At 41.1% G+C, this 27,510-nt stretch overlaps 1 long non-coding RNA gene across 2 annotated transcripts; it reads right to left on the bottom strand.

Annotated features, from left to right (window-relative positions):
• Positions 1 to 382: 382 nt before the first annotated feature.
• On the bottom strand, positions 383 to 26,790 carry LOC141754709 (uncharacterized). 2 transcript variants are annotated; one of them, XR_012590705.1, is made up of 6 exons: positions 26,619 to 26,790; positions 24,004 to 24,067; positions 11,477 to 11,824; positions 8,643 to 8,771; positions 5,323 to 5,394; positions 383 to 1,233 (listed from the first exon to the last, which is right to left on the bottom strand). It is a non-coding gene; the product is annotated as an uncharacterized LOC141754709 (long non-coding RNA). The 2 variants fall into 2 exon arrangements; XR_012590706.1 differs by having other exon boundaries at positions 24,022 to 24,067.
• Between the last annotated feature and the right edge of the window lie 720 nt (positions 26,791 to 27,510).

Raw genomic sequence — 27,510 nt, 5'->3', positions numbered from 1 at the left:
TTGTTCATTTGTTACCTCAATGCAGAAAATGAGTACGGGCGCCCACCAGCATTTCTTTTTTTTAAGAGGGCGATCAGTGTCCCCCAGAAGATGGCGCCCTCGGCGACCGCCTATATGGCCTATGCCTTAAGCTGGTCCTACCTGTCATGTTTAATATTTATCACGTCTTAAAATCTACACCTGAAACTGATGTGACTATTCTACATTTAAGATCTGAAACTGACCATTGCACATGCTGGGAAGGGTCAGCCTATTATACTAGTATTTTGTGTAGAAACATGGATGCACAGTTGGCAAAGGTGTGGTGCTGGGATTCAGTTCTACTGCACAAAGTGAATAATATGTTTTTATCCTGACATGACTGGAGGTGATCAGTTATGTGCACAGCTGTTCACGCAGAAGGCAAAACAAAATGTATATATATATGATGCATTCAGATAATTAGCTGGTGGAGCATTGCCTTTACATATGATGTCTACAACGTGAAACAAGAGAACATTTTACATTCTGCTTTGTGTTCAGGGACAAAACATAGGCTATATAATGAAGTACCTGTACAGCTGTAGCTCATAAGATCAGGGTCTACAGGGGGAGCATCCAATATAACTTGTGCAATATATACTGCATGCTAAGGTAATTCAATATGAAGTAACATTTTTGCATAGACTTCCTCAGAGACACAGCATCAGCCTTTAACAGTTACAGTATTTTCACAGTCATTAAAAGAACAAAGCCACAGACATGTTTTTTTAAATGTAGATTTAATTTTTGGGGGGTAAAAGTACTTGTTTTAATTGTAAATTATGCCATTATCCTTGTTGTATGTGTTATGTGGGGTGTGATAAATCTTTATTTGGGATATTTGCTGTTTGTTGTACTATTTTTCTGATTCATAAAATTGATATAATGCAAAGGAAATATAAAGTACAAGTAATTAATCACCATTACATCAGAGTATTAAGCAACAGTTTAATATATATATATGCTGACTGAATGCTTGGAGACGGAGGTGAAAGCCTGAGAAGATGTGAGGGGTGAGGGTGCGACCCTGGTGTTGGGAAGTAGCCGGTCCCTGGATTGCGGCGGCCTGATTCACAACACCAGCTGTCCCGCCCCACCGAGCCAGCAGATGGCGCTCTGATGGCAGAAGAGGTTCTCCGTTGGAAGGCAGAGAAGTGGTTCCATCTCATTGCGTCCTCCCTTGGGGGTAGATTCAGTTCTCCCTCTTCCCATCTGCAGAAAGAGAACATGCAAATTAGATCCCGAGGAACCCATTCGAGGCGAGGGAGAGGAAACTTTCTCTGGGCTCCTCTCGTTGATCATAAATCCAGACATGAGGGATTCTGGGAGTCTGTACCCCACCTCTCTACACCTGACAGGCATTAGACCACCCACAACCCCCTGCTTCAGCTCTGGTGCTTCTGCACTCCAACAACATCCTCTATGCAAATTTTATAATCACACCCCAGCAATGAGGGATGTGTGTGTGTACGTACAGTGAAGAGTGATATAAGCTTTTACTTAGCATATGAAATGAGCTGGGATTAGACGGAGATAAAGAGCAGAGTGAAGAGCAGAGGGAGTGTTACCAGAGAGGTCACTCATAATTTTGCTTCTATGAAGCACTTTAAATCTTCCTGACTGCTCTCGCCGGTGTTGGAATAGCACGCAGGGCTCAACCGAGCGATAAAAGAACACCGGCAGTTTCACCAATAACCGTGCACTTCAAATTAAAATGTTGTAGAATATCAGCATGATAAAAAGGACATTAAAATCTTTATAAAAGAGGAAGAATCACCCATCAACCCCATGAGCCCAGACATGAGAGGTTGATTCCTACAAATCATCAGGCACTTAGCTGCTCGTTTCTAGACCACAAAAGGGTTTTGTTCTGGGACAGACGGCTATTATCATTATCTGTTATTCTTTTGATTATTTTCTAAATTAATTAATTAAATCGTTAGTCTCTACAATGTCAGAAAATTGAGAAAATATCTCAGAAGACAAAGTTAAAAACTAGAACTAAGTAATGTTTGTTTGTTTTTTGCTTGAAAATTACTTAAAGGATGAATCGATTATCAAAATAGTGAATAGCTGATTAATTTCCCTGTCAATTTATTTATCAATTTATGGACTAATCGTTTCAGATCTACATTAGTGTGTTATTTTTGTTAAATGTGATGGCCTCTAACTACCAGACCGCCTTGGTTTATGTCCAAAAACCTGTCAGACGCAAACTAAATGTCTAATTATGCAGAAAATCCAGAAACAATATCTTTTATAGGGCTGCAACTAACGATTATTTTCACTGTCGATTAATCTGTCGATTATTTTCTCAATTAATCGATTAGCTGTTTGGTCTAGAAAATGTCAGAAAATAGTGAAAAATGTCGATCAGCCCAAGATGACGTCCTCAAATGTCATTCAGTTTACTGTCACAGAGGAGTAAAGAAACCAGAACATGTATTTTAAATAATACGATTATCAAAATAGTTGGCGATTTATTTAATAGTTGACAACTAATCGATAATCGTTGCAGCTCATTATCTTTTCTGTCTTTATTTGTTGAGTGGGGAAAGATAACTTCTTTAACCTGAACACTGTGTTCAAAACAGCGTTCTTTTAGTGGCTATTTGTTGAAAAGAATAGAAGAATAGAAAGGAAGCACTGCCTATTATTAACAGTTAAATGTTAACAGAGACAGTTAAAATACAGCAATGCTCTCAGTAGGTGTTGGGAAATAAATGTCAGTTTCCTCCAGGTGTACATCTGACGGAGAAATATAGGAGTATAAAAGACGTGTGTGAGAAATCCTGCTTTCCTTTGTTTGCTCTGCCTCTCTCTGTTTGGCATGCAAGGCACTGTAGGTGCACAGCAGTTGTTCTTCCTCTCACACTTGTCTCCCCATGTGCTGCTGTCCACTGAGAAATACCTCTCTGGAGAAAATCTATGCTTTTTTTTATTATGAATAATTAGAGACATTACAAGTGGCCCCTTCTGCAGATAATTCGAGCATATGCACATCATCGTAATCATCATCCACTATTGTGCAAGCAAGACTGCGTTGTGCAATTCACATTTATTTCTATTTAGGGAAATATTTCACCGATGTGCATCCATTTTGGCAGCGAGCGCATGTCCATTTTATGTGAACGGATTTAAAATGTGTGCAGCCGAAATGAGAAAGATGGTGCGTTCACATGTTTAGCTGTGTTGTTAAACGGAAATGCTGCATTTAAATCTGATTTATTTAACCGGCACAAGCATGAATGCTAAGGAGTGGCGGACAAAACATGAATTTCATGGAGTTAAGGCAAATTAAATAAATGTTCAGACTCCTAACTTCCATTTGTATAATGAAAGCAACCTTTCATTTAGACTGTTACTAAGGGATTTGTTGCATTCCTCTCCTTTTTGTCTTCACACCAGACATCAGATTGCAGGGGTGGGACTATAGGGATCTATATTTTCCTGCATTCACATCTACTTCTTTGTCTTTCTCTCTGGACCGGTGTGAAGCTGACGGGAACGCGAGCAGCAGCTGAATTCCTTTAAATAGCCCAGCCTGCCTCATCATATGGTTGCTATGGCAGCCAGCCCCTCGTTTCAAGATAACGTCCACATGCTTGGAGAGACCTCCTCCATCTGAACGCTATAGATCCACGCCGCCGCGAGAGAGATTTGCCGGAGCAATGCAGCCACTTAACGGCACATATGAATAATGTTTCATGTGTCTACGATGTGGGAATTAATCAATATTTGAGCTTTGTGTGTGAGATCAATCCGCTGTCGTCGAAGCTTCCCTCAGTGTGTGATTGAAAAAAAAAAAAAGAAGCACTTACTGGAAAAAAAATGTAGAGTGTTTGAAGGATATGAGCGGAGGAAGAAGAAAATGTTAAGCAGGTAGAGAAGGAATAATCTGAAACGAGATCAAAAGTGAAACAGATGAGTGAACAGCTGGTACAAGAAATGGAGTGATACAGAGAGAAATGAGGGGTGAAAAAGAGGATGAATGATCCGTGACATTTTTGAGGGAATGAAGGAATTGAAAGAAAGCTATAGATAGGAGAGCATAATGCCATCTTTTCAAAAATCTCTTCTTAATAACCAGCTATTTTCACAAGCTCTTTCCCCATCTCCTCTTCTCATTCCCAGCCCCCCATCCTTTGTCCTGCTCCTCTCTCTTCAGTTAGCTCTCAATTAGTCGTATGTTTAGCTGAGGGTCAAACAGGACGCTAACAGTGCAGGATTGTAGGCAGCCGGTAGAGATCTACGTAGATGTACCTCTGCTCAAGCTGACTTTGTCCTGGATCTCTCCCCTAAGTGCACTCAGGAAACTATTGTGAGGCTCAAAAGGTGTGAAATCAATTTACAGGGCGAGAGAGGGAGAGGCAGGTTTCACAAAGCCAGATTTAAAGAGCTTTTTAATGCTACCAGGAACTGAATAGAAGATCAGTTTAACAACTGAAACATAGAACAAAAGCCCGAGTTATTTCTGACAAGAAAAAACAAACCCATATGTAAGTTTTCTAAATGTAAAAAGAAATCAATCCTGTTTATATGCTGCATAAAGCCTGCATTAAACTCATTGGAAAACATATTTAACATGAGAGAATATAACATGCATTACTGCCATCTCTATTAATATTGTGTAAAAATCCACAAATCCACGGTATTATTTAATATTATTTTTAATTTATGTCAAATGAATTCATTTCAAATTACGCCATCAGTAACTATGATAGAACACGAAAAATCTGTGTGGGTGCTTTAAAATAAAACTTGCATTGTGGGTTGAAAATATGACATATGAGGCCTTAAATTAATTAATTGAAACATTTCAAGTAGCAACGATTATATGATTAGTTGGCAACTATTAATTAAAAGCCAATTATTTTCATAATCGATTAACCGGTTTGAGTAATTCTTTAAGAAAAAAGAAGTTATAATTCTCTGATTGCAGCTTCTTAAATGTGAATATGTTCTGGTTTCTTTACTCCTCTAATGACAGTAAACTGAATATCTTTGAGTTGCGGACAAAATAAGACATTTGACGACGTCATCTTGGGCTTTATGAAACACTGATCGACACTTTTCACCATTTTCTGATATTTTATAGACCAAACAACTAATCAAGAAAATAATTGACAGATTAATCGACGATGAAAATAATCGTTAGTTGCAGCCCTAAGACACTTTGGAGAACATGCTCATTTAGAAGGGCATAAACCAGTTTGACAAAAACGTTCAGCATAATATGAGCCAATACGATTTTAGGTCTAAAGACAAAATCAACAGTAGCCAAACATATTTTGCACTTACCTCAGGAAATCTGAATCTATCTAAATCTGTATGAGTCCTCACATGCATCCCCTTTGTCCTTTTTCACGTTGCCTAAAAAAAAAAGGACAAATCAGTACAAGGTAGTCATGAAAAAAATCCATACGCAGCAGTTTATGTTTTGAAATTATTTCAGTGAGACAATGAGTCTACAAAAGGAGGAGAAGTCCAAGAGAAGTCGATAGAGATGACACCCTCAATTTCCTCTTAAAGCACACGGGCAGGCTGATTGCATTTGAGAGAGTTGGGCGCACCTCAGCATCTCCTAATGCGTCTGTAAATTGAGTTGGAAAATGACGACGCCTGTTGTCTGCACTTGGGATGGAAGCCAGGGAGGCAAAGAGCTTTGCTGTGGGGAGCGTTCTCCCCATCTCTGCACACTATTAACCAGCAGACCTCCACTTGTGTGTCAATCACTATCCTCTTTTATTCCGTATCACATCATGCTGAGAAAGACTAATTCATTTAGTTTCACTTTTTTTCCTTTTTATGTGTCGTCTCTTCCTCTGTCTTTTAATCAGATGATAAAGCACTTTGAGAAATGACTGATTATCCGTGACAGTAATGCAAATATGGATATACTTAACTATATCAAGTAAGGATTAAAATGACATTTAATATGAATAAGCGGTGTAAATCACAAGTTTCATATATCAAATCATATCGATTCTTTGGACAACAATACAATATTTGCTGATATCACAAAGTCTGACACGATACGATTTCGATCGATATGAGACTATATACTATACAATTTTATCACTGGGTTCTTCCAGACATGTAAATGAAAAACAACCTATTATTTTTAATAAAAACAATAAAAACAAACCTTCTGTTGTTCACAATAAATTGCCACATTCCTCATGTTTAAGTGCAAATGTTTTTTTTTAATCAGTGAAGAATTTCAAAATAAAGGCATATCTTAAAGATGACGATATGTATCGATGTTTTTCTCTTTGCATCAATGATATTGGATCGTTAGTCATTGAAACGATATATCAATCGAGATTATATTTTCTAGACTTTGAAGACTGCACGTCAAAGCTCGGTTGTTGTTATCGCATGCTTGGAATCTCAAAGTTTGAATGGGTTAACTAGCGTTTTTTCAATCATCAGTAATGTGGATATAATGACTAAGTGGGTAAAGGCAAATAATAGAACAGCTAGAACAGTGTGGTAAGTTCAGAAAATGACATCACTTTACTGTAACAGAGCCTTTAAAACCAGGAAAAGACAACATTTACACCATATTACGATATCCAAAATCGAAGACGATATCTAATCTCATATCACAATATCGATATGATAATGATATATTGCACAGCCCTAATTGTAACCCTACTTCAAATGATTTAAATCAAGATTGTTTTACCTGGAACATGTAGTTTTTTCAAGAGTAATGTCTGAAAAGAGGAGAGGGACATGTCTCCCATCCCGATCCGCAGTGGAAAATACGCCCACACAATATATTGTTTCGTAAAATAAAAACAGAAAATGGATTTTTAAACACGTAAAGCCTGAAACACACTATAATAAATGCGCAAGTCTCCTGGATTAGAATGCATTATTTTGTGCATTAGTATTATCTGTAGCAACACACTGTGGAGGCTGAGAGGTGTTAGTGAGTGCACAAATAAAAATGACTGTGTGTTTTGTGTCCATTATTGTTATTAAGAAGCTGTGGTGGTCAGCTCTGAGAGCAGCGGTGATAAGGATGCTGGCGGAGCGTTTGCCAAGCATCCATTTCCTCTTTACTCGGGTCTAAAAGGCCCTTCGCCAAACACCGGTACACACACACACACACTCAAACTGCTGTCCTCATGTTGCCTTTTACTCTAAAGCTGGACATCAATATCTTTCCAATTAAATAAGTTAACAAAACAAGATGATTTCTTTACCCTGGCCACTCTGACTTTATCTCTTTTATGGTCTTATTTTGAAATTGTCATTAGCGTATCTATGAATGCCAGGGGCTCTTTTAAATGGGACCATATAATACGAAAGGTGCTGCGTACCGTAGCTCACACGATAATTATCAGATAATATAGCTACTATGATACTTTTAATTGTGCTTTTGTGAGTGTATCAAATAACACAAATTGAAAATAGAACGCCATTTAATAAGATCACATTCTGTACTTCCTTAAATTGTATTTTTGTCTTTTTACTGTTGTTTTTTAAAAATATTTTTTACAAGAAAAAAGCCTGCCGTTAGCTGTGCTTTCAGCTCTAGTCTACTCTATTTATAAGCATTGAACAAATGGCTCCATTATATCCATATAGTTGAGTGTGACAAAGAGAAAGAGAGAGAAGGATTATTCACTCCATTCAATGCTAGAGGTATCTCACATTCACATACTAGCCCTCACACCTATACACACACACATCCATAGACACACCCTTTACGGTGTGTTGCGTGTGAACGTACGGCGGCGCATTCCCTCGCCGTCCGCCGTTCCTCTCTGCTGTATCTCTGTGTGACGGTGTGACCACACTACCGCTTGGCGAACGCATTAGAAACAGCGGCAGAGATTTTAATGTGTAAGCCCGACCCTCGGCTGTCACGTTCAAGCCTCGCATTCACACACACACACACACACACACACACACGCAGACACACACACTCTCTCTCTCTCTCTCTCACATGAGCACACAAGCCGCACACCCACACAGTTGAGATAAGGCCTCGTAGTCATTTAGTTCAGCTTTGTCTTTTTTTTTTACAGCGTCTCCCTGATGAACTGCAGAAAACGCTAGCACTTGCAGTATTTGAATTATTAGCAAAACGGCACAGCTTTAAACTTAATCCAACGATGTTTATAATCTCTGCTGTGTGCGTGTGTGTGTGTGTAGTCTAATATGAATGGGAGAAAAAGTGCGTATGTAAATGAGAAAATGCTGCTTATCTCAGTATAAAAGTGTGTGTTTAAGGCTGCTGGTTTAAGAAGGTGCCCACCTCTGAAAGCTGCTGAGATGTCATATTGGACTAGTGACCTGAGTCATTGCTCTCAAAGCATAAAGAAATTGCCATCACTCGATGTGATGTACTCTATTGTCGCAATGAAACATTAGTTTTTGCGCTACAATAAAGCCTCTGCATGTGTCTTGACTTGTCCTATTGACTGTTATAAATCAGGACCAGTAGCAGTGTTTTATGCGTTTCTCTCTCTCTCTTTCCCTAATGTAAGTATATTATTTGATAGGCTGGCCTTTGGTTTTAAGTGCAGATCTATAAATTTACAAGTTCCTGCCTGATGCTTGCAGATGATTTTGGCACAGAGGCGTGCCAAAGGCGCACTAACCCTGATGACTCCCGCAGGTTGCCAGTTCTGGGCAGGGCAGGGCCGGGCCGGCGTGGCTGGGCGGACGGACGGACGGTTAGATGGCTGGATAGCTGGCTGGGCGGCCGGTTGGGTGCTGGGCTGGCGAGGCTGTAAAGAAACGACAAGGTCAGCTCTTTGGTGAAACACATTCAGCACCTTAAATCTGTGAAAACGCAGACGTTCTGAAGATGGCGGACGTGAAGCTGAAAGGGCGACTCCCCGGCGCCGGCGCTACCTAAAGAGACGGGAGAGTTTTATTCTCAAAGCTAAATGTGGGATCTTTTTTTACAGCTTCCAGGAATCATCAGCTGTTACAGTGAGGCGGTTTGACATAATGGCTCCTACACTCTAGGTATATTGAGGTTGGTAATTATGGATTAGCAGAGATCTCCGGTGAGCGGAGACTTCCCCTGACACAAAGCAGTCAGTAAAAAGCAAAAAAAAGCAGGATTACACTCACATAGCACTCGCACACAGGCAGAACACACACGCACCTAGACAAACAGGCGTACACACAGACGCATAGATAAGCGCAGCCATACACGCACCTTAGACCTACACACTCGTCGGCCATCACAGACAGCGTGCCGGCTCGGCAGCCATTTTGCAGGAGCTGCTCTGGAATGTTCAATTAGGGTAATTGTTGCTTACGCCGTCATTTCTCGGGCGTCACACACATCATATAGTAGCATTTAAGGTCACCGGTGCGACTACACTCACCTCATAGTGTCCGAATTATAGGAAAAGAATCCCGATTGTGTCTCCGAGGCCCCGCAGTGTGAACCAGGACGTATATGACGGCCAGTCATTGTGCAGCCATGTGTGAACTCCACATGGTCATGAATGTATGTACGCGGCACAGCTCGTTGTAACGTATGGATGTGCCGAGAGGGGAGGGTGGGGGGGGGGGGGGGGGGGGGGGGGGGGGGGGGGGCACGCCCTACAGCTCGTCAGTGCTCACATATGGAGGAGGGGATGTGCATTTGAGCACAGAGAAAAGAGAGAGGAAATGGGAAGGGTGAGAAATGGAATAAAATGGAAGAGGAGTGAGGCAGAGAGGGAGAGGGAGAGGGAGAGGGAAAAAAATGCACAGCTTGTTCTCGTCGCCACCATTTTTGCACTATGCAGTTTGGTCACTGTTAATTCGGTTTCGGAGAAGCCATAGGCTAAGGATATAGATTACTACGCTCTAGTGATATATGCAATAGAGGATAACGACAGCCCGCACCTGTCACGCACCATACTCCCTCATAAGACCAAGGGATGCTGTCTCCGTCAAATATTGAATTTCCAGGTTATTGCACACCGAATGGCCCGGTGTCACTGTAGGTGAATACGTGACCTGAATGTCTAGAGTTGGATCTCAGCTCTTCCAACCCATGTATACCCACCCTCTCTAACCTAACTGACCCGTCTCACCCACACGGTACTAACCAATAAACGCCGCAAAAATGATCTGAAAAAAAGATGCAATCGTCACTTCTTACATAACAGATATTTTTGTCCGAAGAAAATTAGTCTTTTTGAATGAAGAATAAAGCCGTTTACCCGTCTGATACAGCATTTGTTAAACCAAAAAAAAGCTTTGACTAGTTCTAAAATCGACAAAACTCCACTAGACTGCACCCCCCGCTATCTGCAATCACATGGGCAGGATTTAACAAAGGCCACATAAGGGTAAGAGCACATCTAGTTGACACAAAGAGCGGATTGATAATGTAGTGTCATATGAACGGGGCTGAAGCAGTCTAGAGCCTTGTGAGATGGAGGCTGCTGGTTGCTGCATGACGGTTGGAGGGGTCGGGGTGGGATGACGGCCGGCTGTCAAACGGGACAGGTTGAATAAGGGCGTCAGGGACCGAGAGGACTGAGAGCACGGCAGCGCAATGCGCACATGTGATCTCCTGGAGACGACTGTGCCACTTCACAGGATGATCAGACACACTGTACGCACATGCTTACTTACGGAGGTGCCCTGCGTAGACGTGACCGTTCGACATACGAACCCTCCCCCCCTACTTTCCCACCCACACACACACTCAGAGTATGACACGAGACTGCACATATGATCCGCCGCCCTTTGTCTGGGTTTATCGGTCAGTAATGGCTGACTCCTGCTCCAATTCTTTCTCTTCACACACACACACACCGGCAGTCATGTGAATGGCAGATGACCCCCTCAGTGTCTTCACCTCATTCTTATGGTATGTCTGTCCCACATTACAGTAGTGTCATGACCGCCAACCCCCCCATACCCCCCCCTCCTCTCAGCCTCCGTGTCCTCAGAACGCACCCCCACCCCCACCACAACCCCCACCCACCGGGTGATCATCTGCTGTGACCGTGTCCTCCTATCACCGTGAGTCAGGAGTGTTCGACAGCGATGGGTGGGTGGGAAGATGGGGGTGGAGGGAGGGCACCCTATTTAACTTCTTTTTCCGATCAGACATGATTGCTGACGGAGAGAACTTTCCCACCCATCAGCGGCAGCGGCGGCGCTACAGCGCCAGACAGAGGGGACCCTTTGTCTCCCACCATCACACTGGGAGGGACGCACACATATATACTGTACATTCTGGCATGACTACAAATCATACACTCGCTGACAGCAACTAACACACGCTACACACATGAATACATAGGATGCAGTGACAATACCCACATCCTGGAGCACATTAGCGGCTGCACACCTGTGTATGTAAATGCAATTCAACACATTCCCCCCCTGTGTGCAAAACAATGTGGAGTCATTGTTGCACATGTATGTGTGTGTGTGAAAGTGTGTCAGAGTATATGCGTGTCCTCAGACTCACCTGGCAGCACCCCTGGAGCTGGTTGTCGTGGTAATGCAGCCTCAACTGGGGGTTGCAGAGCTGTGACACCTGATGTCCCTCCTCTCTCTCTCACTCTCCCTGCTGTAGTATAGGATCAGTAGCTACACCCTAGCACTGACAGAAGAGGGGGAGACAGAGAGGAGGGGTTCTTATAGAGCCTGGCGGAGCGTACCACCGGTCGCCCGCAGACGAGGGGACGCCGGGGGGCAGAGCTGGTAGGGACGACCCTGATAGCACTCCGTCGAGCTGCATCCGAACCACCCTGCTGTCTGCGTCGAGATGGTCTCTCCCTGCTCCCGCTGCTCTGATTGGACGACGCGCTTCCTCCTTCATCAAAATGTAAAATTCCAAGACAGAGAGAGTAGTGCAGCGTTAGTGTGTGTGTGTGTGTGTGTGTGTGTGTGTGTGTGTGTGTGTGTGTGTGTGGTGTGTGGTGTGTGTGGTGTGTGTGGTGTGTGTGAGTGTGAGAAAGACAGACAATGCAATAGAAGAAAAAAAAATGTGTGTATCTTGTGTGTGAATATTTGTCATGCAGACTGGTACGTGAGTGAGTGTGTGTGAGTTTTCATGTAAATGTGTGTGTTTGCGCCTTTGTGTCAGGGAGACGATATACAGGATGCCATTGTCTGTGTGGGCGTGTGGTAGAGGAAGAGGTAGCCGAGGGAGAGAGACACAAGACAAAGAGAGCGAGAGATGGGAAGACATGGTGTGTGTGTGTGTGTGTGTGTGTGTGTGTGAGAGGAAGAGAAAAAGAGAGCTAGTGTGTACGGCGGCCCGAGAGCTGTCATCATCAGTCTCTCTGCAGTGGCTGGTGTTGGGCTGCGAAGGGGCTTGTCAGTCAGTTTCTGCCACAACATGTCACGCTGAATTGTGACACACACACACACACACACACTATCCCAGAGGATATCATGTCAAAGATGGGGGCCGGTTGCTCTGACAAGCCCATCCAACCCCCCCCCCCCCCCCCCCCGCAACCTTTCACCCCGCTCCTCTGCGACGGTGTCACACACAGGATCACTCGTCGGCTTCGCTGTGTGCTGAAAACATTTGACAAAAAGGTAGAAAAAGTGAGAGAGGAGCGCAAACACACAGAAGAGAGTGGCAAGAGGCAGATGGCAGCGAGTCTCCTGAGGACTAACCAGTGAAATACTGCTGACTCACTGCACTCTGGCAGGCCTTAAACACACACAGATCAACCTCAACACCCAGTATATTCACTACTAAAGACTAACAAACTAAATTGATTACTGATAATATCAATGTCGGGACGAAGGGGAAAAAAAGACCACGGGATTTTTCCAATTGATCCCCTTGTACTTCGCCGCAGAGGGGAGTTTTATCCTCAGACATAAAACAGACCGTCCCTTTTTCCTGGCTTTTCTCTGTCTCTCTCCTGCTGCCGATTTAATTACCTTCTATATTTATCGGAGCTCAAGATGCTATTTTGGTTTCGAGACTCTTGTCACTGATATCGGGAGGCTACATTATTCAGAGTGAGAGCACCGGGGGCCGTCAGACACAGAACAAGAGCGCCGTTGTTAACCGCGTGGAAAAGGACGGAGGATATGTCACACTTTACAATACGACTGATCGTGTGTCTAACATCCTTATTTAATACACTGTGAAGCTGGTCTAAGGTGTGGTCTGTCTTTCTCGTGTCTCCATTTTCCCGGCTGCTCCATCTCAAAGCTCAGCGCATCGGGAGAAAAGAGTATTTCACACACACATGCCCACATATACAAACAACGTAGAGGCGCGTGCGTGCTTGTGCACAGCAACACGCACAGCTGGTATAGATCGGTGTCCTCCATATTTGGTTGTGATTTACGATTGCTCTTCAGTAGAGGCCACAGTCATCTGGGAGATGATGGCCATATCGATCTGATAAACAGTTTCATTTACTGCCAAAGCCCGCCATTCATACTCACACATGTGCACACACACATACAGTAGATTCACAGCAGGAATAACCCAGCTTTCTGCTTCATCAATTCCCCACCTCCTCCACGTCTGCTTTCCTGTTTTTCTGCTCTTTCTCTTCTCCTCCTCCTCCTCCCCCCCCCCCAGGCCACCTCACCCTCTCCTCCGCTTTAACCCGTTCCTCTTCTGCCCTCGTTCCTTCTACCAGCATCCTCTGCCAGTCACCTGGTTCTCTAAAAATATTCTCCCCCACGCATCGCAGCCTCTTTGTTTCTCCACTTAGCTCCACATGGCTTTATGCTAAGGTTATATCTCAGTCTGCCAATGTTTCCCAGCATGCATATGACAGCAACATGCAGGAGGCGGCTGAGTTTGACATGTACAATACAGCGATACGAATCCTACAATCCTATGTATGATTACTGCCGTTTTGTCAGGCTAACAAGCCTCCATGTATCCCTCTGATGCTGCACAGTAGGTAAATACAGTCTGTGGAAACACAAAGAGGTAATTATGTACAAAAAGATGGTGCAAGATAACCACTTGATTTAATAACTCAGCCTGCTGATTCTGTGCCTCATTCCTTACAGTAAGGCATCAGTATTCTCCAACCCAAGTGCTTGTCAGATGGTTGAACATCTGACCTTTTTTTCAATGTACATATGGCTTCTGAGTATTGTATTACAAATTGAAAGAAAATGATCTGAACCTATCCTTTACAGGAGCTCTGAAAGTTGAAATGAGAACGATTATTAAAGGGCAGGTCCGTTACTTTTGAATTATTTGAGGTTTTATATCATTCTGTATTCAAATCCGAACATTAAGATATTAGTCAAAATATGTATGTTTTAGCGTCAAAATGCTATTTTCCCAAGTCCTTCTAAAAAATTTTTACCAAGTGACCTGACAGGTTTCTGCATGATTCTTTTTACATGTACAGTAGATATACGCATCCTTAGTCAGTGTATTAATGTTACATACAGTAACCTAGATTGCGGATAGCTAGGCAATGTAATGCTGTGCAGACGTCACATTTGAAAGTCACACAATAACGCAATCAAAGCAGCGGTAGACCAGCAACTCCCGTGTTCTGTGAGGTCAAATTACTGTTTTTGTGAATGGAGTCTGGTCTGGTAGCTTTGAAGGAAAGGGCTGTCTGATGGCAAGGTAAAGCTGTGAACATATCTTAAATATAGCGTACAATTAAACAGATTTTTTTAGGTGGCTAAAATATGTTTTTCTGCTGTTCCCGTCCACAGCTGCTTTACCTCGCCGTCAGACAGCCTTTCTGACGGGGAACTGAAGCCGTTGTATCGCTCTCTTCAAAGCCACCAGACTCCATTAAAAAAAGCGGTAATTTTTCCTTGCAGAACACAGGAGAAAACATACAACCCCACTTCAAAAAAAAAAACAGAACTAACCCCTTCAGTTATTTACAAACTGAGCACAGCTAACTTTGACTTTGACTTTTAAGCTCACTTTGGTAACTTACGTCCCTTACGGCTGAACGCAGATGAACCCAATTTTGAATGCTATCTACTGTATACAGTACGTTAATTTCAAGCTACGTATATATTAACACAGATTTTCTGTGTTGGTATAGGCAAACCTACTGTATCATTATCTATTAAAATATTTCCTGTTTTGCTTTTTATAGACTGTATATAAGAAGTGGACGTCACCCATTGGTTTGTACACTACTGTTGTGAAGCAGAGAGTTCGGCATTTTGGCCGTCGGCATCTTGTTTTTTTGCAACCAGAAGTGACACGAGAGGGTGGAGCTAAGTACAACCAAACACTGATTAAGACATTTTTAGGCGACCGAAAATGTTATAATTAACTTTCATGAAGTGAAAACACACTGTGAAAGGGTTAAAGTTGTAAGACGTAATCACGGACAACTCCCAGACCAGACAACTCCGTGGTAGCAACCTGTCAATCACAAAGTAGCCACGCCCTTAAGCATCCCCTGCTTTATGGTCTATTTGACTCTAAATGGGACCATAATTTACTAAATGAACATCATGCTGTATTGAAGATGACTTGAAACTAGTGATTGAGACCATAAACTCATGTTTACAATGTTTACTGAGGTAATAAATCAAGTGAGAAGTAGCATCATTTTCTCATAGACTTCTATACAATCGGACTTCTTTTTGCAACCAGAGGAGTCGCCCCCTGCACATTTGCATAATGTTAATACTACATAGCACAATAGTGAGTTGCCAGAGGGCCAGTCAACAGTCAAGGTCAAGATCGTTCTCCATAATGCCAGCAATTGTGGCTCCGGTTTTGCAACGTAGTGCTCCACCACAGTAGCCAAAAAGTCAGTGTAGCCAAAATGGTAATATGTTACCCCCGGGCAGTTTATAGTCATGGTCAGTAGCAAAAAGAGCCTGGCCGTTTCATGTGTTAAATATTTCACACTGTCGGTCAGTGTGTGACGGACCACAGTCACATCAAAACAGCCTTTATTTCATTAAGTCCATTATAGTCTTTACTTTAATCTTTTAATACTGATGTCAGGAATTAATCCGGCATTAGAAAGACTAATGTTTCCAGAGTTTCACGACTGTTTAATTGGTGTGATGGGTCAAACTGCTTTAATTAGCCCTTCTGTTAACTCTGAAATTAGTGAGAGAGTTTTTTAGAGTCTGATGTCGGTCTACGTGTTCATTCAAAGGCTTTTCTAGCCTGAAAAGAATAACAATCTGGGATGAAACTCCGTATAATTGTGCTTTTTTTGGAGTAAAAATGTCCAAATGTAAAGATATATTGACCATCAATCGTCAAAATCGGTTGAACCTCCTTCGTATGTGTCTTTCTCTGTGTGTGTGTGTGTGTGTGTGCATTTGTGAGTAAACAGATAATGTTAGAGGAGTGGAAAAACACACACCAGTGAGTGCACAACATATTCATACACACACACACACGCACACACTAGAAGGCTTTCAGTTTCTAAATCAATCCCACATCCGTAGCTAATGCAGTGCTGGGCCCTCTTCAGGAAGCATTAGGCCTATTAGTCAAAGTGCGTACGCATTCCTGTATGTGTGTGTGTGTGTGTGTGAGAGTGTGTGTAGAAGCCGCACACTCAGCAGTAGCCGATCTCAGTGGATCCTGTGGGGTCAGCAGGTGCAACAGGGAATGAGGGACCATCTTATTGTGTGTGTGTGTGTGTGTGTGTGTGTGTATGTTCCCTCCCCTCCAATATCCTCTGGGCTCTTTATCGCTCTAAAATTATCCTCCATTTACTGGAAGACACTGGACCGACTGAGAGTGAAAGAGAAATATGGACACTCTAGTTTGAATGCCTTCCTGGATCACTTATGGATGCAGAACTAAGAGACAAACAAACTTCTTGCTTCGTCAAATCATCTAATTTAATAAGTGCGGATGAATTAAGAAGTCTGATAGATACAGTAAGACTGAGGACACCTCAGATAACCAGAGGAGACATTTTAGCCTTCTAGGACAACACAAAACATCTGGGATGCTCATTGGCACTAAAGCTGGAATTATAGTTGTGTGTTAGGAGGATAGCTGCGAAGCTAACCTCAAGTTCTTCTCCCACAAGTTTCTAATGACAGTGAAGACAACATTAAAGGATAGGTAGACTCATGAATGTAAACTTATCCTTCAAGGAAGTTAAAGAAAGACTCAGCAGTCTCCAACAAAGCCATCCCAACTGCAAACGTTCTGCTTACCGTGGTCCCCACTATCCATCCCAGTGAATGAAACAAAGTAAATACGGCCACATTTCACAGCAGTATTTTATAGAAGAAGTATAGAAATTACCAGGATGTAACTTCCGTTACGTACGTACATGCGTAGCCCACTGTCGCTCTATATCACAAACTAAATGACAGAATATAAATACAATTACTGTGGGGAAAATAATTAAAGCATGATACAGCCTGATCATGTAGAAACATCTGTCTAGAGTTGTGGTGGTGCTATCAGTAGGGGAAATTAGGGCTGTCGCAATAACCGCAATATTGCAATACCGCACTATTGACAAGCCAACCTTTTAACTAGGTAAAAGTGATAAAATATGGGGAAGTAGAATTAACCAAAATCAGAATAAAGTGTGTTTTAAAAGAGGACACTGGACTAACTTATTGATGTGATTTAGAATTTAAGTTGGGGTAAAAAGTCACACCTAGATGTTTAGCTAGTACCTATTCAGAACTATTTTGAGGGCCAATACATCTGTCACAATAGCTGGCAAATGTCTGGTCCTGCCAGGTTTGTAGTCTTTTTGCTTTCATCAAATGGATCACGATTTAAGTTTATAAAATGTCCAACTCTAGGTCATTTTATACTAACAGGAAATGATGTAATACATGTGGCGTCAGACAAACTGTGACTTTTCTTTTTTCAATTCTTCACAAATTCTTCACAGCGTATATTTACACTATGTTACAAATGCCAGCAGCGTGACGAGCAGAGCCTCTATTCTGCACTGAGCGTTGCACGTTTGGTGTTTTCTTTTGAAAATGTTCAACTTTGGATAAAACAGCCACACTTGTCACTGTCACTTTTTACCCAGCCGTACAATCACAATGGAGGAGGGGCGGAACAAATACTACACAGACCAACCGTCACGTCCTACATGAGAACACACATCCACTCTCCCAATCTGTATAAATGAAGTAATTTGCAAAAAAAAAAAAAAGGCAATAATTTCCCATATCACGCGGTTGAGCCCATCATTATCACCGCAGGGGAAAATCCTTCACTGCGACAGCCCCTAGGTGAAATCCATCGCTGGACTATAAATCAAAACCTATGTCTACAGCAGGAGTCCCATTAGCCCCTTGTGTCAACTATAAATCCAGTTTAGGTCATACAACATAAACCATATTGGCTTGCAGATACAGAGGACTCTCACTGGCTAATTCACACAAAACATATGTTCTCTCTCACCTCTAGTGGGATCTAGCTATGCAAATAGTTATCAGACATCACTGTAGATAATTTATAGGGATAAGGAGGGACTATTTCCTCAGTAGAAAGTAGTTCCGTTGAAAACTGTTCACAGTGAGATTATTGGATTAACTGGGACATATGTCTGCATGATTGAGGCTAAATGATGATAATCCTGATTATGTTTGATCAATATTGACATCACAATTATTCATTGACTTTAGAGATAAAATATTTTTATTGACATTTAAATAAACAGAGCAAAGCTTTCACTTCCATGTTGTGCTACATTCCTGCTAATGTACAAATATTTGCATCAAAATAAGACTTAAAAATAAGATTCTTATTCACCTGAATTCAGTTTATTTTAATTTTGCCAAAATATTAGTAATATAAAGTATATTACTCTTCTACTCTTGACTGCAGCCGCAGGAAATTTTCTCACAGGCTGCCGCTGAATGGTGCGCATGTGACGACTCCCTAAAAGTGAAGCCAAAACATGTCGATCGCCCCCCCCGCCCACCGGCGACCGGCTGTTAGTTTGATGATTTGATATGTAGTGGAGATTTCTATGAGTGGGGTATTTTAAACATCAATATCGCAGTCGATCGTGTTCATTTAATTGTGGGAAGCCAAAATCGTGATCGCGATCAATACAAAGAACGTATGTTGCCAAGAAGTGAAAGTCAATTGGTCGTTCCATTGCAACGTCAGCGCACAGCAAAGCTACGCTTCTACCCGACGCCAGTAAAACATCTGCTTAAAAATTGCCATACAAAAGTAAAACAAAGCTTTTTCTATTCTATTCTATTCTATCATATTCTACCAAAATGGCCTGCGTTGAACAATAAAATATTATAAACATAATAAGCATTTTCAGTCCAAAATGGCAGCAGCGGCTGTTGTCAAAAAAACACCGGAGTTTCGTCTCTTTGCTTCTCTACTCTTTGATTAATATTCAATTAATTATGCAGCCCCACTGGGACACTGTTTCCGGAAAAACATGTTGCAGTTGAATATATATATAAAAGATATCTCAGAGACTGGTATCTCAAAATCTTAGCAGATAAAACCCAAACTATTTGTAATCAACAGCAAAGTCTGTACATTTGTAAAATGTGCCGTTCAGCCTGCGTCACTCTGCTTCAAGGAGCCACTAACACAAAAGTAATTTTATTAGTCTGTCTTTTAGTAGAAAGTTTCAGGGCCTCGTCATAGTCTGAATAATCTTCTGAGACAAATTCTCAGAGAAATCCAACTGTTTTTACTTACTGCACTTTTGACACAAAAAGAAATATTTTCAAAAACCCATCTTTATCAAAAACTACATCGAACATCAATACACCCTTATATGACATCCTTTCATCTTACATATGGCCCTCAATATCCCCTTTTATCTCCTTCCCTCACATGGCCTCGTGCCTCCTCCTCTTCCTCACACTGTATTTGTCCCTGAGGATTTTCACATCCCGAGGTGGATCAAGTCTCTGCAAATCAATATTCTCCATTCATGTGGGTGCAGCTCACGCATGATCATGTGAACGCTCATACATACGCGCACTGGAGTTGCTGCACCTACATATATAACTACGCTGAAAATGAGTCGTTATTGCCAAATAAACCGAAGTTGCTACGAATTCATCTCAGTGTGCTCGTGATGGAGGCAGGAGGGAATATCAGGAACACCCATATAAATAATAGCCTTTACTAATGCCAGCAGTAAGTACTCAGATCAGTCAGACAGGGCCAGTTAATAGACCCGCAGAGATGCTGAGGATAGAAATGAGGGTAGAGGATGGAGAGAGTCAGTGGAAAAGTGAGAGGGAGGAGAGGAAACTAGCGGAGAAAGCGAGACAGCGAGACTGGCCATTATAAATCATATCCGCTGTTGGCGCCGGCCACGTATCCTAGCAACCAGACAGACCCTCCGCCTCTCCTCCATCCCTTTTCCATCTTCCGCTAACAGCTTGGTCACTTTTATTACCCATACTGCACTGGGCCATGCCCCAAAAAGTCATGACGGAGTGCAGTTTGTGCTCACAGCTAACTGACTAATCTACAGTGGGTCTGTATTAACCTTGTGCTAATCTGACCTAATATCAGCTGACCCCAGAACAGTGCACGGCGAGCGGACAATGGACACACTGCAGACCAGGTCACACACACTGATAGAAAATATAAGAGTGACGTGTTCGACCTTTTTGTAATCTTACTCATTGACAAATCGGCAAATTACAACCAAAAGCACACGTAGCTATGAGCCAGCACGTCACACACACACTCACATGCCAGAGGAGACCATCCATGTTGCCCTGAGTTTTCATTTCCTCTGTCTAATTAGACCTCCTGTTCATGTTGAAGTTGGGTGTAGCTTTGACGGGAACTGATACGTGAGGTCACCAAGCTTCATGTACTAATAACAATGATGAAGGTTTTAACTGCCCCACCTTATCAAGAGCAACAAATCGAGAGTCTGTACATGCACATGCGGCCTTAATTAGGTCTAATTAGGTGAAACACTTGTGTGGGCTACATACTACATACTAAATGTATTCAGTTCATGCTACTAATTCTCATAGTATATTGATTTATACTTAACCCATAGGCCCTTTTCACTGAAGACATTTTGATTTTGCCACAGTAGGAGAAGCAGAGGTGTAAATGAATGAATGAAATGAATGATGCCTGATTCAGTTTCAAGGTCCTGGTATTGTGCATGCTGGCTCACTGTCGTGGCTCTTTGGGACACTTGAATAGAATGCGCTTCTTATTATTACGACAAGTCAAAATGTCTGCTGTGAGAAACGGTTTTATTACCAACAGGAAATGATGGAATATTTACACAAACAGACGTCAATCAATCTGCGACACTGGAATGTCAAAGCCAATCAAACTTAAAAGGACCAGTGTGTAGGATTTCATGCTGCAATCCATTTCAAGTCGGAAGTCAATAATTCCGAGTTGGTATTTACGACTTCCAATCTAAATGTGTCCCAGTGCATCTGCTCGGGGAAAACATGGACACTGCAGCAAACTGATGTTTGCATGTACGTAAGTGTCGGAGTTTCACAAGAGGACCTACATCAATCACCGCAGCGCCATTAGCAAAGACAAACGCATCTTTAAATCAACTACTAGAGAATCCTATGGGGGAATTATTTCTGAATACTTTCTTTAAGGATCTGCGGGAAGCCTGTTAAAAGAGACGGACTAGTACCATATCCTCGCAAAGACTTCAATACAGGCACGAATCAACTGAATTGAAATGGAAAGAGCAGCTACAACGTTGTTACAGCGTGTTTCAAAACACAAACACTGCATAAAATAAAGTAAAAAATGATGAAAAGGTGTGTATATGTCGGCGAATTTGGGTTAATTAAATCTTCCCCGAGTTTCTGACTTGGAATTCTGACTTGAATGACCGTTCCAGTGTACTTTTTCGTGTCGGAGGTTGTTTTTTTTCCGAGTTCCGTGTACAATGGATTGCAGCATCTGAGGCATCTGGCGTTGAGGTTGCAGATTGCAACCAACTGAGTACCCGTCCGATCACCCCTTCCTGTCCAAGCGTGTGGAAGAACTACGGTGGCCATCAGGTAACGTAAAAAAAAAAGTCTCTCTAGAGCCAGTGTTTGATTTGTCCGTTCTGGGCTACTGTAGAAACATGGTGAACTCCATGAAGAGGACCTGCTCCCTATGTAGATATGAAGGGCTCATTCTAAGTTAACGAAAACACAACCATTCGTGGTATCAGGTGATTATACACTAAAGAAAACATAGTTATGAATACTATATTTCATTTCTGGAAATAGAGCCCCCTAAATCCTACACACTGGACCTTTTCTTCTTTCTTTTTTGAACTGCCTAAACACTATCCACAATTTAGTTTCATTTTTTGCAGCTGTTAGCAGCTCCTTCATTCCCTTTGTGCATTGCGAAACAATTAGCGTACGTCAAAAGCACACACAAATACTGAACCTTTTTAGTATGCATACTGGCTTTTATGAGTATACTAAATTTCCTTTCCAGTGTGAACTCCACACTCCACTCAAAGCCTTAAAACTAGCCTGTAGTAGGGAACTGGGACACAGTTTTAATTAATTCCACTAATCACTTTTCAACCACCTATGCTTTGTTCATGTTAATAACTCGGGGACTGTATTTGGTTACTTTACAAACTTCAGCAGGGTTTTAAATGTATTCAGGTTAATGACGTAAACATGACTTAAAGACAAATCTTTTAAGATTCTTGAGGATTATCATCACTGGATAAAAGCCTAATTATACACTGCATGGGTGTGTGTGTGTGTGTTGTGTCATATTTCTAAAAAAGACTCCTGCATGTTAGACCTCCACAGATTGCCTGCCACCACTACAGCAAAGGGCTTCCTGAGTTGACACTATACACTAGTGGTTCCCTTTTTCCTTTAGAGACCCCTTTTCTATTACTGAGTAAACTGACGACTTCTGACTAAGTGACATATTTAAGGGATATTTCATATTATATTCAATGCATAACAATAACAGAACAGAACAACTGTACAATTAACACAAATAGTGAACGCAATAACTGCAGGAGGTTTGTGTAAAACGAGTGATTTGCATGAATTTTGAGCAGATTATTTCCTGTCAATAATGCATCAGAGGAGTTTTCCTTTAATTTTTAGAAACTTTTAATACGATACTTTGACTGTATTATATATATATATTTGTATTTTTAACAATCATACATTCTTAATAGGCTTCTTTATTGACAAATTCTCCCTGACGCTTGGCCATTGTTCTATTAGCTCTTTGGTTGTTTTGACTGCGTACTTTTCTAATGCAGGACGAGGCTGTTTAGCAGAGAGGGAGGACTCTGTGAATATAAACTTGTGTTCAGGTCTTCACTGTGACCTCATCTTGTTTATATCATAAAAAAATAATTCATTTTAGTTTTCTTCACATAAATGAATGAAATGCTCAGATATAGGCCAGCTGTATTTTCTTAAAAAAAAAGGTTGTCTTACACCCCTTAAAATCAAGAAAGCCTTGCAACCCCCTGTGAAGCTTTAGCGAACCCTACTGGGGGTCGGGACCCCCAGGTTGGGAACCAGTGAGTTAGATTACACAATCAAGACAATTTAGATTGTTATGGCTTTGCCTGTTTTGTGAAATTTCCTCCTGATTGTCCCAGGACTGAAGAGACTGAACAGACTCTTTGTTAAGTCAATTTACTGCCACTGATTTTGAGGATACACGGTGTAACCTCTAGCTAGCATGACTAGCATTTAGTAGTGAGACTCACTGAGCAGGCCGGCTCCACGCTGCAGCTTTATGCCAACTCCTCACTAAAAGCTTCACCCAGTTACCGGTCTCCAGACAGCTACAGCCCTAATACTACCGCTGCTCCTCTACGGGCTTCACTACAGCCTCATTGTCTACCGGCTTATGAAATTTTGAGTGCTCAGCAGAGTGAACGGACAGTAGAGGAAGAGTGTGTGCATCTATGACAGAGAGCGAAGGAAATGAAGCACTCAGGAACCACTCAGTCAGCCCATAGACCGAGAGCCACGAGAAGTGGGTTGGTATGAGAGGAAAATTGTGTTTGAGGAATGAAGGACAAAGTAACCAGAGTGTGTGTGTGTCTGTGTGGGTGTGTGTGTGTGTGTACTAACAGAACACAAGTACGCCACCTTGTGGACCAGGACGGGTTGGGCTCTCCTCAAACTGTCCTTGACCCTATGAGAGAGAAAATCACACATCATTTATGAGAAAAAGTGTCTTGTTTCGCAACTCATCACTGTGTTTTTGCCATCATGTTGGAGGAATGAATACCTGAGTAAAGCTCGCCAAATGTTGCTTTTTTTCTTTCAAACATCATGTACATAATGTTTAATGTATGTAGACTAATCTAAATCCTGAGGTCATTAGGTGGCTCCTGGATCCAGAGACAAAAAAAACTCTTAAAACTGTAGTCAGCGAACACTGACTAGCCTACAGAATCATTTCTTGAAGGGTGCTCCTGACCATTTCAAGGGTAATACCTCTGTAAATCTACAAGATAAACCTCCTTTTAAGATTTAATGAGATTCACAGTGAGAGTGAAAGTTTAAAAAAAAGGGGGAAAAGTGAGATAGAAAAAGCTGCTGCTATTCCTACAGCAGCAGGATCATACTGTACCACTCAAATCCTCGAGGATAATGAATTAAATTAACTTTTCCTTTAATCTCTTACCTTATCTTAAATTATAGTACGAAATGTGTGCCGATAAGAAAACGGTTTAATCTCTATGCCAGCAATTATGTTTTCCTGTCTATTATTAGCTAGTTTGAGGGAAGCCAAAGTCATCTCTCTCAGTTTGTCATTGCACAAGACCCACAAGACGCAAACAGAATTATTTTTCAGCCCTTCCAGGCAGTGTTAGGAAAATGTATGTCGGTGTATTAAATTCTAATTATTATTTTTTTACAGCAGCATAACCAAGGGCGTTCACCAGTTGTTTAGTGAATATTGGAAAAAGTATAATACAGTATTTCACAACACAACATGCTTCAAGATACAAAAGCCAGCCAAAATGATGTTTAGCTGGTGTGTAAAAATGGCATTTACTCGAGTAATGTTCAAGTACACATTTTCAAATAAATGCCAAAGATAGTTTTGGAAAAATGTGACCTTAACAGCATAAACAGCCAGTAACAGTATATTCGTTTCAATTTGTCACCTCCGATTGGCTGAGTGACGTTAATTGGAACAACAGGGTATGCTAATCTACATGCAAATATTAGCCCAAAAAAACCCCCACTTTCCTTACCAAAAAAGAAGTTTAATCAAGTGTACTATCAGTATACTTCTTTAAAACTTAAAATAAGAGCGTATGCTTTCAGATTACTTTTTATGAACCTTTCAGAGATAAACTAAACAAAATCATACCTAAGTATACTTGGCTTATACCGACAAGTATACAGAAAAGTCTAAGTGTATTTGGCAAGTATACAGAAAAGTCCAAGTATACTTGGCTTATACCGACAAGTATACAGAAAAGCCCAAGTATACTTGGCTTATACCGACAAGTATACAGAAAAGTCTAAGTTTACTTGGCAAGTATACAGAGAAGTCCAAGTATATTTGGCTTATACCAACAAGTATACAGAAAGGTCTAAGTATACTTGGCTTATACCGACAAGTATACAGAAAAGTCCAAGTATACTTGGCTTATACCGACAAGTATACAGAAAAGTCCAAGTATACTTGGCTTATACCGACAAGTATACAGAAAAGCCCAAGTATACTTGGCTTATACCGACAAGTATACAGAAAAGTCCAAGTATACTTGGCTTATACCGACAAGTATACAGAAAAGTCCAAGTATACTTGGCTTATACCGACAAGTATACAGAAAAGTCTAAGTTTACTTGGCAAGTATACAGAGAAGTCCAAGTATATTTGGCTTATACCAACAAGTATACAGAAAGGTCTAAGTATACTTGGCTTATACCGACAAGTATACAGAAAAGTCCAAGTATACTTGGCTTATACCGACAAGTATACAGAAAAGTCCAAGTATACTTGGCTTATACCGACAAGTATACAGAAAAGTCCAAGTATACTTGGCTTATACCGACAAGTATACAGAAAAGCCCAAGTATACTTGGCTTATACCGACAAGTATACAGAAAAGTCCAAGTATACTTGGCTTATACCGACAAGTATACAGAAAAGTCCAAGTATACTTGGCTTATACCGACAAGTATACAGAAAAGTCCAAGTATACTTGGCTTATACTGAAAAGTATACAGAAAAGTATAAGTATATTTGGCTAAGTACAATGAGTTCACTTAAGAAAACTTGCTTGCAGTAAAAACTATTAAACTAGTAGCTTACTGAGAGTATACTTTAAAGTGTATACTTTCATAAAGTAAAAAAAAATAAGTAAATTAAATGCAGGAAAAAAATAAAAAAATAAAATAAAATGGTAGCCATTAATGAATTGACAAAAATGTGACATAAATTGATTTTCCTGTTTTAATTTATTTCTTCAACTTTATATTATTTCCTTTTCTGTTTAATTTTTGCTTTTATTTATTATTTTATTATTATTTTTAATTAATTAATTATTTTTTGCATTTCTTTTTTATTTCTTTTTTGAGTGACAGCCCCCTCATTTGCATAATAAAAACACAAAAAGCATAAATAAATATATGAAGAAAAGAACACAGAAACAGATCAGTTTGGGGAAATAAATAAGAGATAGCTAGCTATGTTGTATAATGGTTATACAATAGTACATTACCTCTGTTGTATGAAGCCCTGTGGAGGTCACAGCTGTGGGATTTCATGGATTACAGTTTGGGACAGTGCCTAAAGTCAGCAAACAAACAGCTAGAGAGTCAAGACTTCATCGTCAAGACGACGACCGTTCAGACAAGATGGAGGACATGACAGCTCCCTAAAGAAGTAGATTCTAACTCCTCAAACATCTAGAACGCCTCCTGCTGGCTGCTTCACACCACTCTGCTGCCTTCAGGTGTAATTGGACATACCATGGTGGAACCCCCTGAAGCCCTCCAACCAGGGTTTAAAATTAGTTTTTTTCCTAATGTGCCACTGTGGCAGGTCACTGAACATTTCTACCAGCCACACAATTGTTTTGTCTGCCACTTCTGAAGTCTATGTAGAACGCTTTAGAATTGTAAACACTGAGTCAGTGGTACCAGACTGTAGAATTATGGAATATATTGTGTAATCTTAATGCATGACTATATGGTAACACTTCATTTTACAGGTCTGCAAATTTCACGGTAATTAGGTGATAATCAGCAAGTAACCTATTTGAAATTTCTTAAGAAATTACTGCCGAATTACCCCAATATTTACCTCAAAATGTATCGAAAATGACTTTATTATAAACATAATTTAATAATTATATGCTAAAATAGCATGTAATGGTTAAAATAGGGCCCTTAGGCTTGAGAAGAGGCTGTGTGCTGCTCTTCATCGGAGATGGAAAACCAAAACTAATAGTAGACACTTCTGATCAGGCATAAATCTCACCATTGTGACTTATTGTCTACACAGATGTAACCTGGTAGCTGATGTCATTAATGTCATGACTCAGGGAGTTTATTAAGACATTTTTAAAGAAGTTATTTGCTAATTATTATCTATTTACCAGCAGCCATGGA

This window comes from Sebastes fasciatus, chromosome 17 (assembly GCF_043250625.1).
Source record: "Sebastes fasciatus isolate fSebFas1 chromosome 17, fSebFas1.pri, whole genome shotgun sequence".
Lineage (NCBI taxonomy): Eukaryota > Metazoa > Chordata > Actinopteri > Perciformes > Sebastidae > Sebastes > Sebastes fasciatus.
This window is presented reverse-complemented; position numbering and strand designations above follow the sequence as displayed.